General features: G+C 48.2%; 1 long non-coding RNA gene across 1 annotated transcript; it reads left to right on the top strand.

Annotated features, from left to right (window-relative positions):
* Window positions 1-1,171: 1,171 nt before the first annotated feature.
* Window positions 1,172-9,290, top strand: LOC310695340. The gene is made up of 3 exons (XR_014520017.1): window positions 1,172-1,338; window positions 5,847-6,385; window positions 8,785-9,290. It is a non-coding gene; the product is annotated as an uncharacterized lncRNA (long non-coding RNA).
* The last annotated feature ends 8,680 nt before the right edge of the window (window positions 9,291-17,970 follow it).

The following is a 17,970-nucleotide window of genomic DNA, read 5'->3' as shown; positions in this document are numbered from 1 at the left end:
CCAAAAAAATGTGTATATTGGACAAAAATGTGCCTGTTAGGAGAAATTTGCACTAAAATGCTGATGAATGAGGATTTTTTTTAAATTCGCAAATTCAACGTCTGGCAAAGGCTGGGGGGGTTCAGTTGTTTAGTCTATTGACGTTGGCTTAATCCTATTTTTAGGTGTTCCAGTTGATTGGAAGGAATTCTAGTGGTCTTGTTGTTGCATATTATGTGAATTTGTGGCTGTGTCTTTGTGTTGCTTTCCACTCTGGTATCTGCTCAGATCAATAAAATGAAGATTTTAGTGAGAGGGCTGTGGCGAGAACCTTCTTCCTCAGTATCTAGATTTCAATGTAAAATGATTTTTTTTAACGGACGAACTTTTAGCTAAATTAGTTCCCCCACCTCCATCGTGGGCTCAGGTTGTATGTATGTGTAAATAAACTCTATATCCTGAAGACACCACAATTTCCTCTGTCTCTCATTCTGAGGAAACCAGAGATTGGTACCACTCAGAGACTGGGATAGCATGCGACAATATAGTAGAAGAGGATGTTTTGTTTTGTTTTCTGTCTGCACTTTTTATTATTATTCAGCAACTTATAATTTTTTTTCACAAATGAAAAAATAAACGAAGAAAACAAACCCCAAAATAAGAGGAAAAAACCCAAAGCCTTCAACATTTGTTCTTGGCTGACCGAATCCACTTCCCGTGAGAGTCCCCTTTCACAGCTCTTCCCTAATCCTCTAGAAATCGCCTGCTCTCTCTCTCTACAGCTGTCGATTCTCCCTGATAAAACTAGTTGTTCAATTATTCTTGGCAGAGATATCACGGCCAGCCTCAAAGGGCTCCAAGCCCCAGAACTCGGCCAACTTCAATCGCGCCAGACCCATGACAAGGTGGCCTGTGGGGACTCAGGCCTGTTTGAAGCCTGCTCTGTCCATCTCGGGCGGGGCACTCTGCCGCTGCCCTTTACCTTTGCTAACACACCCAAATGCCCTGAGGAGCATTTGTGGCCGTGTGGGGTGGGCGGCATTGGCGGGAGGGGGGTGGGTGGGAGAGGAAGAAAGAAAATGCCGTGGTAGCACGGCGAGAATGCTTGTGTGATAAGATAATTACAAATGAAAGAGAGATTAGCAGAGGCTGTCGGGACAAATGCTTCCAAAATGGTTTCTGAGGCGCTGGCGGTTTGTTCTAACAGGGAGAGTCAGCTGCAGCTGCCGTCTCCATGGTGACCCCGGGCAACAAAGGCCCCGCCGGGATCCCCGCATGAAAATGGAAGGCTAGTCGGGGGGTGGGGGGGGGGAGAAGAGATGACAGACTGGGCCAGACCTGCGTCACACAAATGGACTGGTAATTAACACATTTTCCCCCCTTCCCCACACTTGTCTCTCTCCAGCCTCTGCCCACCCAACGGGGCTTTTTCGGAAACATTAAAACCCAACTAATAAATGGCTTACAGCTGCTGAAAGACGAGCCCTGTCTGGCTGAGACTCCGGCGGTCACCTGCTTCCCACCCTCCACCCCTCGCCGGCACCCTCCATTGATCTTCCAAGGGGTCCTGCCTGAACTTTTTCCTAGACGGAGACCAGCATTTCAACATGGCACAGAAATCCACAAATGGCCCCAGATTCCAGGCAGACACACCACGGCCCAGAGCCCAGACAGCACAGCCGCCGGGCTTAGCAACAGGGCAACCAAACTCCGGCCACAGCTTCGCTAATAGCTCACCTGCGTTCTATGAGCCATATTTCACCTGGGCTGTTTGCATGGCACCTGGTACCCTGGATAAGGTCACTCATTTAGCAGCATGTCAAAAGCTGGTCTGCTGACCTGGCTCATGCCTGGGGGGGGGGAGGCAGTTGAGGGAGAGAGGCTGCAGAGGGGGTCAAGAGCTTGCAAGGCTGTAGCAGACCTTCCAAGTGCCCCTATATTCCAGGGACAGTCCGAGATTTACAGAAGCCATCCTGGTTTCTGATTGGATCCTGGAATGTTGTGCTTTTCCTTAGGAGGTCCCTATTTTCATCAGAGAAATGTCAGAAGGTATGGAGGGAGTTATGCGACCCCCGAGCCAAGGAGATAAGTATCTGTACAACCTTTGGAAGATGTCTGAAGGCAGCCCTGCATAGGGAAATTTTTAGATGTTTAATGTTTTGTTATGTTTTTACATATGTCAGAAGCTGCCCAGAGTGGCTGGGGCAACCCAGTCAGATGGGTGGGGTATAAATATATATATATATATATATATATATATATGTTTTCGTAGATTTTCACGGGTACAGGAATGCAGGTTTTGGTGTTCTCGGGTGTCTTCCCGTGTAAAAGTTGGGGTGTCTAGGCGACGTTTCGACGAGGTCTCACTCGTCATCTTCAGGCTGGTGCTTTCGGCTTCTTGTTACTGGAACAGAGCTGAAGATGACGAGTGAGACCTCGTCGAAACGTCGCCTAGACACCCCAACTTTTACACGGGAAGACACCCGAGAACACCAAAACCTGCATATATATATATATATATATATATATATAATTATTGAATAAAGGTAAAGGGACCCCTGACCATTAGGTCCAGTCGTGGCCAACTCTGGGGTTGCAGCGCTCATCTCACTTTATTGGCCGACAGAGCTGATGTACAGCTTCCAGGTCATGTGGCCAGCATGACTAAGCCGCTTCTGGCGAACCAGAGCAGCGAACGGAAACGCCGTTTACCTTCCCGCTGGAGCGGTACCTATTTATCTACTTGCACTTTTACGTGCTTTTGAACTGCTAGGTGGGCAGGAGCAGGGACCGAGCAACGGGAGCTCACTCCGTCGCGGGGATTCAAACCGCCGACCTTCTGATCAGCAAGTCCTAGGCTCTGTGGTTTAGACTACAGCGCCACCCGCATCCCTTATAATTGAATAGAACGTCCCTATTTTCATCAGAGAAAAGTTGCAGGGTTTGTTGTAGCTCAGTGATGGAGGGTGTGCCTTGCAAGGCCCCATGTTCCAACCCTAGTATCCCAGGTAGGGCAGGAGAAGCATCCTGCCTAAGAACCTCAAGAGCCACAGCTGGCCAATATAGACTATACTGAGCTAGATGAGGGGCTATGTGTTGTGTGAAGAAAGTGAGCAGGGAGCAGTTTTCCTCCCTCCCTCCCAATATGAGAATTCGGGGACAGTCAATAAAGTTGAATGACTAGAAGAATCAAGGCAGACAAAAGGAAGTACTTCACCATGCAGTGCATTAGTTAAGCTATCGGATTTGCTTCCACAAGGTGCAGCCAAGGCCACCAACTCAAATGCTTTTTGAAAAGAGGATTAAAGAAATTCATGGAGAATAAAGCTATCAGTGGCTACTAGCCAGGGGGATGATGCTCTACCTCCACTGCCAGAGACAGTACGCCTCTGAAGACCAACTCCTCCTGGGCATCCCAAGCTGGGAGAGTGCTGTTGAACATAGGAGAAGCATGTTGCATCAGGCTGATGGCCCATCTCCTCCAGCATCCCATTCTCGTATGGCCAACCAGATGCCCTCTCCTCCATGAATTTTCTAATCCTCTTTTGAAGCCATCTAGGTTGTTGGGCGTCACAGTCTCTTGTGGGAGCGAGTTCCATAGTTTAACTATGCGCTGCATGAAGAAGGGCGTTCTTTTATCTGTCCTAGATTTCTCAACACTGAGCTTTGTTAGATGCCCACCAGTTCTAGTGTATTGAGAAAGGGAGAAAAGCTTATCTCCATGCCACGCATAATTTCATAAACCTCTACCATGTTGCCTGTCACTCGCCTTTTCCCTAAACAAAGAGGTCCCAGATGCTGCAATCCTCCTTCATAGAGGAGTTGCTCTGTCCTCTTGACTGGGATAGCTCAGTCAGTAGAGTGTGAGACTCTCACTGTTGTGGGTTCGAGAGAGCCCCACGTTGGGCAAAAGATTCCTTCATTGCAGGGGGTTGAACTAGATGGCCCTCAAGGTGCCTTCAAACTCTTCAGTTCTATGATTTTGATTGCCCTTGGTTGTTGTGCTCAAGTCTTGCTTCCCATGTAGCCATCTGATTGGCCACTGTGAGTACAGGATGCTGGGCCAGATGCTTCATTAGAGTCCTTCTGATGCAGCTCAGGGTCCTCCTTACATTTCGAGGCAACTCTTCTCCATGACTTTATGACCTTGAACCCTTCCTCCATTCATCAACTCAGAAGACGTATGGATGTTAACACATTCTATGTTTGTCTGAGGAAGACCCAGCAGGAGCAAAGCCAGCGATCTGGTTTCCTTCTCCTCTTGCTGAGCTCCGTGCTCAAACGGCCCATTTCTTGTGGGGAGGAGGGGGGGGACTCTCTTGATTCAGAGGCTCCTTTTTTCCAACAGGTTCTGCATCTCTCTGTGTGTTTGTAACATCAACAGCCACCCAGCCAAGCTTGTGGCATTTGCCGATGGGGAAAACAGGCTGAGATCGGGATGTTGTGCCTTGACGCCATGGGGCTGAGCGTTGCAGATTGTTCCACCTGGCGAGGCGAGTGGCAGAATGGGACTTCAACTCTCAGTGACCTCCTGGGAGCACAAGCAGATCCAAAACCACCCCCTTTCTCCCTTGTTGTAATGCAAAGTGGGGAGTGATATTCCTTCATTTGTCGCAGGCCTGTATAAATTGCCGCTTTCCTCTCCAGATCTACATGCAGGCCTGACTCTCAAGGACCATCAAGGGGGGGGGAGGAATATAGATGCTTTCTAGAGGCTTTTGAACAGCAGAGATGGCATTAAGTGGAGGACTCCCCCCTTCCATGCCCAAGCTGCCTAAGGGATATACAGACCCAGCTCCCATTAAAATTAATAGTCCAGATCTTCCCCTTAATGTTCTAAAAGGTTTTCCTCCTTTCAACTGGTCTTGAGCGAGAACATTATAGCAGATAAATAGAAACTCTTTCCTCCTCATCGGAAGAGGTAAAATTCAGCTCCTATTAAAATCAAAAGAGCAACCCGCAATTTGGGGACTGTGGGTTTAGAACAAAGGCACACGGCAATTTCAACCCTGATTTCACACACGGCCCAGGCAAACCAAAAAAAACCACAAAAGCAACACAAATGTGCACACCAACCTCTGCCAAGCTGGCTGGGACTGGGACTGGTGGAAATTGTAGTCCATAACTTCTGGAGGGCATTAGGTTGATGAAGGCTGAAACAACCTTTGCTCATATTATTACCTTAGCTCTTTCGCTTCTACATATACACAGATGGGGTGATCAGATATTGGTGGTTGGACTGTAAGCAAAGGCATTAAAACAGTGTGGCTGCCAGATGTCCACAGCTGCTAAATATAACTACTAGGGATGTAAGAAGGCACATTTCCCCACTCCATTTCCTGTACTCTTTGCATGCAGCACTGTTTGCATTCCACTGCAGGCCAACTTCCACCAAAAATGAAATTTTTGCTGGGGCAAAATTATGTAACTTACGTAAGTAACATAAATCACTTTGTTGTTGCATTGTTCCACCCTGTTCATGTCTGTGCAAAGGAAATGCAGTGCAAATGAGGGGTGGGTGTAATAAAGCATGTATGGCTTGCAGGTGAAAGCAGCAACAGTACCGAATGCGGATTGCATTCCCCGGATTGATTTCCAACATCACCCAATTACCGCTCCCCTTTCCAATTTTGTCAGCATTCTCCAACGTCCCTGACAAACACATATTGCAGACTGAAGGAGACTCAAATAATGTCCCTCTTCCTTGTCTTCGAAGATAGATGGTTCCAGGGATGCAGCCACCAACGCCATTCCGATCAGTTTTCTTGATGATAAGATTAACCTTATGGATGATGGCACAGGGTGGGGGTGGGGACCTTTAGAAGAGAGAATTGCACAGAAAGCCCTCCTGCCATTTATTTTCACAGGGCAATCCATCACCAAGAGCCCTTCCCATGCTGCCTCTGCTCTGAGCTCTGGCTGGAACAAAACTTCCTTTCTCTCCGTGCCACCTGCACAAACGGGGTCCTGACCCAAACAAGCTGGAACTCTTCCTCGTCATGTCATCGCCGGCCTCTGCATTTTTACAGCGTGCAGTTGGTTGCCTGAAATCTGGCCGCTTTCTTGGCATCGGGGCAAGAAGCCTGCATAGTTCAGCATCACATTCTCCTCATGTGTGGACCCCAAATGCACAAAACGGCTCGTGGGAGTCAAAAGCTGAGATGGGAGCTCTCTCTACAGTTGATGGACAAACCCCACAGGTCTGGCTATGCCTGCAAAACAAACTCGGTAGGGGCGCATGTCATGGAGAAGGTGGATAGATTTAGGAATGATTTTCTCCCTCTCTAGAAGTCATGGGCATCCAATGAAGCCGAATGCTGGAATATGCAGGGCAGACAAAAAAGGAAAGGCACTCACTTTCACAAGAGGCAGTGATGGCTATCAACTGGAATGGCTTTTACAGAGGGTAAGGCAAATTCATGGAGGATAAGGTTATGGATGGCTATGTTTTGCCTCCACAGTTGGAAGTGCAGTGGTACCTCTAATTATGGGCTTGATCCGTTCCGGGGTGCCGTTCGCACCCCGAAAAGTCCACAGCTAGAGTGCTGCTTCTGCGCACATGCACGGCGCAATAGAGCGCTTCTAGACATGTGTGAGGTGTGCAGAGCGCTTCTGCGCATGCGTGCATAGTGAAACCTGGAAGAATTCACTTCCAGGTTTGCTGCGTTCGTATCCTGAAAAAACGCAACCAGAGACTGGCGTAACAAGAAGTACAACTGTACTAATACTTCTGAATACCATTAATTTAAGTCAGCAGTGTGGGGAGGGCTCTTGCGCTCGGGGAGTCCTGCTTTTGAGGGATCTGAGCGGCCTCTGTGAGAACAGGATGCTGGACTGAATGGGCCACTGACCTGATCCAGAAGGCTTCTTCTTATGCTCTTAATCAGGATGAGTGCTCAGTTCAACTGGAAGCCACACCATATTCCAACATTAAACAGTTTCCTGAGAAAGAGGAGTGCAGTAACAGAAAAGCCCATCTTTGTGGTGGCAAAGTTTGGGGACTGCATTTCTGGCATTAAGGACTTTCGGGAAGCCCCTTTGAAATCGGCCACTTGGCATGATTTGCCTCTCTTCCTCTCAACAGCATCTCATCACGTACTGCCTGAGGATATATAAACCATTCACCCATAGCTTTAAAAACTGACATCTTCCTGTACTGCACATTCAGGGAGCCTGTGAATTTCAAGCTGGGCTGTGGAGGGATGATTTGGCTCAGAAAATGGAATTAAAGATGGATTACGTGAGAGGGAAAAATGAGCAGGCAAGTTACTGCCTTGCTTTTTCCCTGGAGTAGGTTTTGCCTCACCATACTGACATTTAAAGCACTCTTCTACTGCTTCAACAAACATAGCATTCCCCACAGCATCCTAGGAAATGCAGTTCGTTCAGGGTGCTATGCAATATTATGAGACCCCATTCCTCCCCCTCCCCCACACCCCAAGCTACGACGCTTAGAATTCCCTGAGAAGAGGGATGGATGGTTAAACCACTCTGAGAATTGTAGCTCCATGAGGAGAATAGGGGTCTCTGCACAAACTACATTTCCCAGGATGCTTTGGGGAGGAACCATGACTGTTTAAAGTGGTATCATGATACTCTAACATGCTGCACAGGAAAATTGAGATACATGTCTTTCAGGGCCGGGAACCAACATAGGACATCCTGGGATTCAGGATGGTTTCTGTAATTCCAGGATGTCCCACTTAAAACAGGACAGTTGAGAGGTATGTGTCATAAAGGTATGTGTTTAAAGGTACGATGTGAATGTCGCCTAGGACTGCAGCCTAGGACTTACGGAGGTGCTGATCCTGATCTGAGTACCTCTTTTAACACTGTGCCCCCCCCCCCGCTTTTGCAGTAGTAGTGTGGAGCAAAAGAGCCTTACTTGTAAGTTTAAGGTGACTATGTGTGCCCCATCTGTACCATACATCCAGCGACTCACCATAGGCATAGACATTCAAAGAATGACCTGCCGTCTCTTATCTCTCATTAGTTTAGCCTGCTGCACTCAATCACAACCGACCCATTGCTTTGAACAGTAAACATTGTTCCCTGTGGGTGAAAACGTGGCAGGGGGGTTGCTGGGGGGCAATGCTGACTGGGAAAATGCCAAGAAGGGAAATCTTGACGTGTCCCTATCCTCAGTGCTGCTTCTATGCTCTTGAACTCACCTGCCGAGGCTGCTTATTTGCACCCCGGTGCCGCATCTGCTAACCACAGTCCTGCCTCCCACATTTCTAAACCACAGAGCCTAGGGCTTGCCAATTGCAATTCGAATCCCCGCAACGGGGTGAGCTCCCGTTGCTCCCTGCTCCTGCCAACCTAGCAGTTTGAAACACTTCAAAGTGCAAGTAGATAAATAGGTACCACTCCGGCGGGAAGGTAAACGGCGTTTCCGTGCGCTACTCTGGTTCGCCAGAAGCAGCTTAGTCATGCTGGCCACATGACCCAGAAGCTGTACGCCGGCTCCCTTGGCCAATAAAGCAAGACGAGTTGTCCATGACTGTACCTAACAGTCAGGTGTCCCTTTACCTTTTTATTCCATATCCTCTAGCGAAAATAGAAACGTCCTAAGGAATGAAGACCATCCCAGAATCAAATCAGAAATTGGGATGGCTTCTGCAGATCCAGGACTGTCTACCTGGAAAACACGAGTAGTTGAAGGGTCTGTAATGCTGTCTTTTGCATAATTTTGTATCACACACACACACACACACACACACACACACACACGAAAAAAGGTTAGACCTCCCATTAATTTCCACCTCCAACCTCCGTCTCACCCTCCTCTCTTCCATCATCCAGCATCGGGTTCTGAGCAGCTGTTTCCGAGCGGCGCAGATTGTGCTTGAAGTGATACGTCAAAACACCATTAGCAAGGCCTGCCTGCTCTTCTCAGCCTCCCTGCTCTCCCAGCCAGGACAGTCTGGCGCTGAGACACCCGGCCTGGTGCTTTGAAGAGCAGAGCCCAGTTTGTGCTGCACTCAGACAGCTGGGCCTTGCCAGAAACTGCCCTGCCCTCCCTCCCGAACCTTGGGGCTAAACTGGCGTTTTAAAATAGAGCTCTGCTCAATGACGGGGGTGACAACTGCGCAATTATTTCCAACACTTGTTTACCGACTTGCTTGGGAAGTTGAACTTCTATCTGGTGCAAGCAAATGCAGTGGAGCGTTGACACGGCTGGCAAGAAGAAACTATCTGAAGAACTATCTGAAGAACTATCTGAAGAAGTGTGCACGCACACGAACGCTTATACCTAAAACTACTCAGTTGGTCTCTAAGGAGCTATTTTTTAATTTTTCAATTCTTCTGGGAGGATTCTTTTAAAGACTTTCTTAGATTATATAACTTTTTTGAAGACTCGATTTTTTAAAGGGAGTTCTTATGTTTTTAAGAAGAGTCTTTTTAACTATCTTTTTAAAGAATCGTTTTAATTTATTTTGACTATGGCAGACCTACTTGAATCAAGTAGAAACTATGTATTCATTGTTTTATTTATTATTATTTTTTAAGTATCTGTATACTGCTGTGTCTCACAATTTACAGCGATTTACAGCCATGAGAACCATACAATAAAAAGCCATGCAAAGTATATATATATAAAAAGACATCATCAGTTAACCATGGTGGAAGGGTGTATTCTTAATTGCCTGCATAGGCCTGGTGGAATAGAGGTTTTTCGGCAGGCATTTAAAAGTTTGCCTTGAAGGCACCTGCTGAATCTCAAGTGGCAGAGAGTTCCATAAAGGCTTGGTGTTTTTTGTTTTTCGTTTGTCAAATGAGCCTCGCCGACTTGGGAAATGACTGACGGCATCCCAGAAAATGATCTCAGTGATCAAGCTGGAATAGAAGGGTTTGGGCAATCCCTGCCCTCAGTTGTTCAGGGCTTTGTAAATTAATGCAAGGACCTTGAACCTGGCTCGGTAATCAGGGGCTGGCTACTGCAAAGGCCGTCTCTTCCTGTTGGATGCCTCTTCCACTTTTTCAGGTTAATCTGCCTTTAGACACAATTAAAACATCTAAAAACAAAAATGCTCCCACTTATGGACACAGCACTCAAACTCTTGGCTCAATTGCTGCCAAAGTTTTCATTCCAAAATTTACCTATGAGATTGAATTACCCTATTCAAGCCCACTGGAACACACTGACCGGCAGACCTGATGCTGCCTAAACCTCTCCCATGTTTATCTTTGGTTGGTTCATGCCAACCCAGATCGGGAATTGGGGGGACCTGTGGCCCTCGTTGCTGGATCCAGTTCCCATCCAGCAGGGAAGGAGCTGCTCCCTTGGCTCAGCAGCATTGCCGCCAAGTACCAGGGAAGAGAATGGGCAGGGATGGGGCAGAGGGAGCACTAGATTGAATCTGCCAGTGCATTGCCCGAACCAAAGTGCCACCCCCTCCCCCATGGATTAGATAGATAGATAGTCAGGTATGATGAGAGTTGTAGACAAGCAGCTGTCAAACACAGTTTCCCCATGGATTAGATTGATAGAAAAATAGATATAGATAGATAGAAGATGATAGATAGATAGATAGATAGATAGATAGATAGATAGATAGATAGATAGATAGATAGAGATAGATAGATAGATAGATAGATAGATAGATAGATAGATAGAGATAGATAGATAGATAGATAGATAGATAGATAGATAGATAGATAGATAGATAGATAGATAGATAATAGAAATAGACAGACAGACAGACAGATAGATAGATGATAGATAGATCAGTGTTTCCCAACCACTGTTCCGCGGCACACTAGTGTGCCGCGAGATGTTGCCTGGTGTGCCGCGGGAAAAATTAAAAAATTCGAAAGATATTTTTTTTTAAAAAGTCAAATTTTCGATTGGGGCGCCGTCACTAGATGACCCCTGGGGTTCCCTCCCTCCCTCCCGCTCTGCACCTCCCTCCTCCTCCTCCTCCTCCGGGGAGGCCCTTCCTGGCTCTCGGCCAAGGCTTGGCGGCTGCCACTCACTCACTCGCTCGCCCACCCGTCCCTCCATCCCTGCACCCGGCCTCTCCCCCTCCGTCCCCGGCGCGGGGGCTGCCGGGATCCGTAGTCCCCTCGCCTTTGGGCTCCGCGCCCGCGCGAACTACGTTTCCCAGTGTGGCCTGGCGGGCCGGGCGTTTTGTTTGAAGCGCTCTTCTCCCGGCCATGGAATGAGCGCAGCGGCGGCGGCCGGGCGGGCAGGAGCTCTTCCGCGCAGACCCCGCGCAGCCTGCCTGCGCCCCCGCGGAGATCGGGCGGCAGGATGGAGCCCGGGGATCCCCGCGGAGGCGGAGCGGCGGAGGCGGAGGCTGCCCCCCAGGTAGGGCTGCGTCGGGGGTTTTTTATTTTTGCAATGCTGCATCCGCGCCGGAGGGGACGCATCGGACCGCGGGGAGACCCCTTGGCGGGCGTGCAAGGCAATGCATGCGTGCAAGCGTTGCATGGAGTGCAGTGCAATGCAATGGCAACGCGGCGCCCTGCATGCATGCATGCAACTTCCACCGGCGCTCCGGACTTGACAGGTGAGGGGGGTCCCCAGTGGGCGACAGAGAGAGCCGGGAGGGCGAAGGGGAGCCGGGGGGAGCAGCGCTGCTCCCCGAGCCGAGCCCGGGGGGAAACTTCGGCGTCGTTGCGCCGGGTGTTGGAAGCGGAGGCTGGCGGGGGCCCCTCACCTGCAAAACCTGGTCGCCTCTCATATATTTCGTGCATTGCATTCATCGCCCGCTTTCTCCTCCAAGGAGCTCCCGGGGCGCGCGTGGTTCTCCCCGTGTTATCCTCGCAACAACAGCCCTGCGAGGTGGGTCCGGCGAGTGGCCCAAGGGAGCACCCAGGGATTGTCCTGGCCAGGTGGGGTGATTTGAACCCTGCTCTCTGCCCGGTCTTCGTCCTCATTTAGCCCCCACATGTGCATGACTGTGCATGACTGAGGTTTCCCCCCCTCGTCTTGGCTATGGTGTGAGTCTGTGCTGTTAATTAATGGGGTTCTGCCTTCGGAGAAGATGAGCCAGCCCTCAAGGAGGTGATTATGTAATTTGCTAGCAATTCATGTCCCTCCCGGCATGACGCTGCGCGCTGACGTCACGGGGCTGTAATGGTGGTGTGCCTCGAGATTTTTTTCATGAAACAAGTGTGCCTTTGCCCAAAAAAGGTTGGGAAACACTGAGATAGATGATAGACAGATGACATGTAGATAACCTACATGTTGCTGTTGTTGTTGTTTAGTCATTTAGTCGTGTCCGACTCTTCCTGACTCCATGGACCAGAGCACGCCAGGCACTCCTATCTTCCACTGCCTCCCTCAGTTTGGTCAAAGTCATGCTGGTAGCTTCGAGAGCACTATCCAACCATCTCATCCTCTGTCGTCCCCTTCTCCTTGTGCCCTCCATCTTTCCCAACATCAGGGTCTTTTCCAGGGAGTCTTCTCTTCTCATGAGGTGGCCAAAGTATTGGAGCCTCAGCTTCATGATCTGTCCTTCCAGTGAGCACTCAGGGCTGATTTCCTTCAGAATGGAGAGGTCTGATCTTCTTTCAGTCCATGGGACTCTCAAGAGTCTCCTCCAGCACCATAATTCAAAAGCATCAATTCTTCAGCGATCAGCCTTCTTGATGGTCCAGCTCTCACTTCCATACATCACTACAATAACCTATATAGGAAGCCTGAAATCAAGACTTGAGCACAACAACCAAGGGCAATCAAAACCATAGAATTGTAAAGTTGGACGGGACCACGAGGGCCATTGGGAATCTTTTGCCCCATCTGGGGCTCGAACCCACAACCCTGAGATTAAGAGTCTCATGCTCTATCAAGTGAGCTGTCCCAGTTCAACAGACAGGAGTTACATTCTTCCCTCTTTCCCTACTGTTGAGACTTTCCCAAGGCACAGCATTTGACCAGGTTTCATTTTCTTTGGAAAGAAGCCACGGGAGACTGTTGCATTTTATATACAAATATACAGGCTGAGCACGGGTAGAGGACCAATACACTCCAACAGCAATATGTGCATTTCTGTGCACATCGATTAGTTGGAGAACTGCATCGTAACATTCAAAGGTAACTGCAAATTTCAGAAGATTTCACTTCATCTATTGCTTCGAAGAGTGCTAATTAGGTAACTTTGTCGTCCATCCCCCCCCCCCCAGGTTGCTTTCCAGAAGAAAGTCCTTGATATCTTCCCTTGCCACATTCAAAAACTGGACTGGAGTAGCTCCTCTGGGGGTTTTCTGAAGGCATTTGTGAATTCAAAGCCCCCTCTAGTGTTAATCTCAATACCAGCAATTGCATATTCGCAAATTTCTTAGGGAAAATGAGCATGAGGGTTTGGTGCTGTTGCTTATATTGTGAGTAGCATCAAAAGAATCGTTTTATGTTTTTGGTATCTGTATGGTTATGATGTTGCTCTTACGGTGAAGGGTTCGTACATAAATAAATAAATACTAGAACTATATCATTGTTTTCTGCCCTTTCAAATATGTCACAAAAACTTTCTAGGTTCATATCCTGCCCTCTCTATCTCATCACAACCCTGTTTCATGTGTTCTGTTTCACAGTGTTCTCAGTAAATCACAAGACAGAACCTCATCTGACACTGTACTGCTCCAAAGCATAACAGTAATGGTCCATTACTCAACAAAGCTTTTGTTTCCCAGTCTAACTTCATCGATTGCAATAGTATTTGCAAAGTTTCCACACAAGCAGCAGATCCCAGATTCTCGTCAACCTTTTCGTCAATGAGATGCCTTTGAATTTCAGTTTGTAACTCATTGCAATTCTAGCACCTGCTAATTAATCGCTGTGGCTTACAATAAATACATAAATGTTTTGCCAAACGCAAGAGTTCTTCTGGAGTTGGTAGCAACAGCGACACTAGTGGAAAGAATTCCAGTGCTCTTTATCAGGCTTGAATACAGACTAAAAAGCAGTGAAACAATCTTTAAGCAGAATAATATAGCATAAGGTGTTGGTGGCATGGAAAAAGTATAAAATGAGAATTCCTGGATGCTAAGATCTAGGTTTGTGGCAACTATTCTTTGGTGAGAGAACCCCAGCAGAGATTTAAAATCACAAAACATGCAGCAAAGTAAAGCATGGAAATACAGACCGTTAGACCTTTAAAATTGCTCTTTCAAGTTCCTTCCAAAGCTCCCCTCTTTCCCCCAAAGGCCACATGTTTGGTAAGTTAAAAATTGGTTTACTTACAAGCTCTTAAAAGGTCAGGTTCATGTGCCTCTCCATACATCAGTCAGAAAGCACAGGCTGTAAAACTTGACTTAGTTACAGTGGGGCAAAGATCAAATCAAGAGAGTGCCGTGCCTGGTGTGTTGGCCTGATGACCGCCCAAGAGAGACCTATGGAGGCCATGAAGTCTCGAGGTGGCCCAAGAGCAGGCTCTGTGCAGATATTGAAGTCACCCTCTGGGATTTTATTTATTTTTTTAAATCAGGCTCACATGATCTACTTTGTTTTTCACTAGAACCCTGAGATCCACGAACCAGAGCCTGGTGTGAAAGATGTACACTTAGGGTTGAAGAATTCCGAGCCAGGTTGGTTGGCGTACCAGAGCTGAACTGAGCTCATCATAGTCCTTCCACACACAAAATCCGCTCCTGGCGACACCTAAGCCATTCACCTGCACCAGCTTCCTTCTTGTTACTAGTACTAATTTGGTATGTGTGTGCAATTTTGTTGCTATTATCATAAAACCCAGAGATCTGTCACATCGACCTTCTGCCTCTCCCATGCTCCAGTTTCTGCTTTTGAAAAGCATTGCTCTTTTAATGTGATGAACACGACTCAAAAGGTTCTCTGAGTGCAAAAAATAAATAAATACAAAACCAAAAGAGGGCAGCAGAGCCTCAGTAAAGACATAGATTGCTGTACCATGCAGTACATTGAAAGCGCATGACATCTCCTCCGTGCAGTCCTAGGAACTCTAGTTTCCCCTTTCACAGAGCTACAGTTCCCAGCACCATCAAGAAATGACCTGTTCCTGGGATTCTTTGGGGAAAGTCATGGGCTTTGAATGTATGGGTTGAGTGCAGCTGTAGAGAATGTGGCGCAATACAGGATACTTCTTCAGTCTTGGTCTTCATCTTAGCTGAACACACCAGTCCATCTCTCTGTGTGTGTCTTCCTCCTGGTCTGTTCCTCCTCCTTCCACACCATTAATCTTTCTCCTGAAAAAGACTGCAGTGGTTCTCTCCAACACAATCTACAGTTGGAGGGGCCTCATCAGAGAAGGGTTCCCAACCAAGAAAGAAAGAAAGAAAAAGCCCTATCTGTCTGGGCATTTATGTTTCAGGCCAGCCCCACTGAATATAAGGCAGGGTTGCTCATTTTATAAGCCCAGAACAAGTGGCTGTTTATTGAGAAACAGGCTAACACACAAATACACGGGGAAATGGAAGGAACCGCAAAACCAAAGTGTGGGGTTTTAGTTCCAACCCATAATAACCCATGCCACTTTAAACACGCATGGCTTCCACCAAAGAATCCTGGAAACTAGTTTGTTATGGGCGATGGGAAGCCCTTCCTTCCCACAGAGATACAATTCTCTGTGTTCCCTGGAAAGAGAGGTTGATAAACTACTCTCTAAATTGTAGCTCTATGAGGGGGAACGGGGGTCTCCTAACAACCCTGAACTACACTTCCCAATGTAGATTCTTTGGGGGAAGTCATGACTGTGTAAAGTGGTAAAAAGAGACTGTTTTAAATATACCTTGCAGATGGGGGCCTTGTTTTATTTAAACAACTTGCAGTTTTGAGTCTCTGCATCCATTTTCCTGGCTAAAACAACCTGCAATTTTTCTTAAAAGGGAAACAGAATCTGATTCTTTCATGATTATAAGCCCAGATACTCTCTATGATTCCAATTAATAAGGGAGTGTGTGGGAATAAATGGCTGCATCACCATTGTTCACACCCTGCTTTTGAGCTCACCAGAAGCAGCCACCAGGATGCAAAATTATGCACTAGGTCAGGGACAGAGAACCTGTGTCCTCCTCAGGTGCTGTTGGACTCCTATTAGTCCCAGCCAGCAGGCCCAATGGTGAGTGATGATGGGGGTTTATTTATTTACTTACTTCATAAAATTTGGACACGGTTTGATCGTTCGTTTTTTTAAAAAGAGAACTCTCAAAGTGGTTTACAAAAGGATAAAATTACAAAGAAACAAATTACAGTCAGACTTTAAAACATACAGAAGTTAAAATGCAAAAATGGATTAAAATTACCACAGCTTTCAAATAGTATTGTTTATTTTATTATTATTATTATTATTATTATTATTATTATTATTATTATTATTATTTATTACTTATAACCCGCCCATCTGGCCGGGTCTTCCCAGCCACACCGGGCGGCTCCCAACAGAATATTAAAAACACGATAAAACATCAAACATTAAAAACTTCCCTAAGCAGAGCTGCCTACCCAAAGCATCTGGGTAGGCTTGTCTAAACAAGAACGCTTTTAGCTAGTGCCAAAAAGAGTACTTTGAAGGCAGCTGCCTGATATCAAGAGGCAGGGAGTTCCAAAGTGTAGGTGCCGATACACTGAATGACCAAGTTCTTACAAATGTGGAAAGAGGATTATGTGGCACCTGCAGCTGTGGCCATTCCACTGATCCAAGTAGTCGAGTGGGCACAGGTGGGATGAGGAGATCTCGTAGGTTAACCTAGTTCAGTGTTTCCCAACCTTTTTTGGGCAAAGGCACACTTGTTTGATGAAAAAAATCTCGAGGCACACCACCATTACAGCCCCGTGACGTCAGCACGCAGCGTCACGCCGGGAGGGACGCACGAAAGTGTAACTTTCAATTTTTCCCCTCCCCCTTGCCGGGGAACCTCCAAGCTTTGGGGGTGGGGGGGGAGGAGGCAGCAAAGCGAGGGACTGAGGGACTCCTCCAACGACAAGGGTTGGGGAAGAAGAGAAAGGGCTATTCCGCTCCAGTCACGGGAGGGGAATATGTACTGGCCCAACTGGTGTGCGGTCTTCGGAAAGCGGGGTGCGGGAAGGAAGCCTAGGCTTGGGGTCCACCGACCTCGGCGGAGAAAGGCAACAACCGGAGCCGGTGACGAGCCGGCGCGTGCGTGCAGCGGCTGGCCTCGAGCTCGGGAAGCTGCGCGTGGCGATGTTGACGCGGGGCGCGCGAGAGCTTGGGGGCGGGGCGGGAGAGAGAGAGAAAGAGTTGGCAGCACCAGGCGCTGTTACTTATTGCGCTGCGGACGCTGCCAGCAACTGCGGTGGTTGTGCGGCGGCGGCCGCCGCAGAACGTCCTCGTCAGTCAGCTGAGCTGCCTGGCGGCGTAGGGAGCCGAGGGGCGGGGCTTCCTTTCTGAAGGAGCTGAGGGTGGGGGTCCTCCGGCGCCTTCGGCGAAACGGCGCCGGCCCAGAGCGCTTCTAGGAGGCTGCCTTTGTGCGCGACGTAAAGCCCTCTTTCCCTCCCTCCAGCCCCGTGTCACATGTGGAAAAGGGGGCTGGATCCAGTGACGCAACTCGGAAAACTGTTAGGGAAGCCAGAGCAGGAAAGTGAGTGGGAGGCGGCGGCGCCGCTTTAACCCACGTTTCCTTTTTGAAAGAGAAACCAGTGTTTCCCAACCTTTTTTGGACTCGCCCGCCTCCCTCCAGGCAACATCTCGCGGCACACCAGGCAACATCTCGCGGCACACTAGTGTGCCGCGGAACACCGGTTGGGAAACACTGACCTAGTTCCCAAATTGCTAAAGGCTTTTTATACTGATGGGAATAACCTTGATGTTGGCCTGGTAGCAAATCGGCACAAACAGCGCAGACCACTGAGCTCTAGTGTCAGCAATTGCGCTGCAGCGTTCTGTAACAACTACAGCTCAAGTGCGAGGGAAGCCCCCCCATACAGCACACAGCAGCAATCCAGTCTTGAGATAACCAACGTATGAACTACTGCGGCAAGGTTTTTCGTGGTCCAGGAATGGCTGCAGCTGTAGAATCACCTGCAGTTGATAAAAGGCACTTTTGGCAACT

This window comes from Podarcis liolepis (genome assembly GCF_965112155.1).
Source record: "Podarcis liolepis genome assembly, chromosome: 16".
NCBI lineage: Eukaryota > Metazoa > Chordata > Lepidosauria > Squamata > Lacertidae > Podarcis > Podarcis liolepis.
The sequence above is the reverse complement of the archived record's forward strand: the minus strand, read 5'-3'. Positions and strand labels throughout refer to the sequence as shown.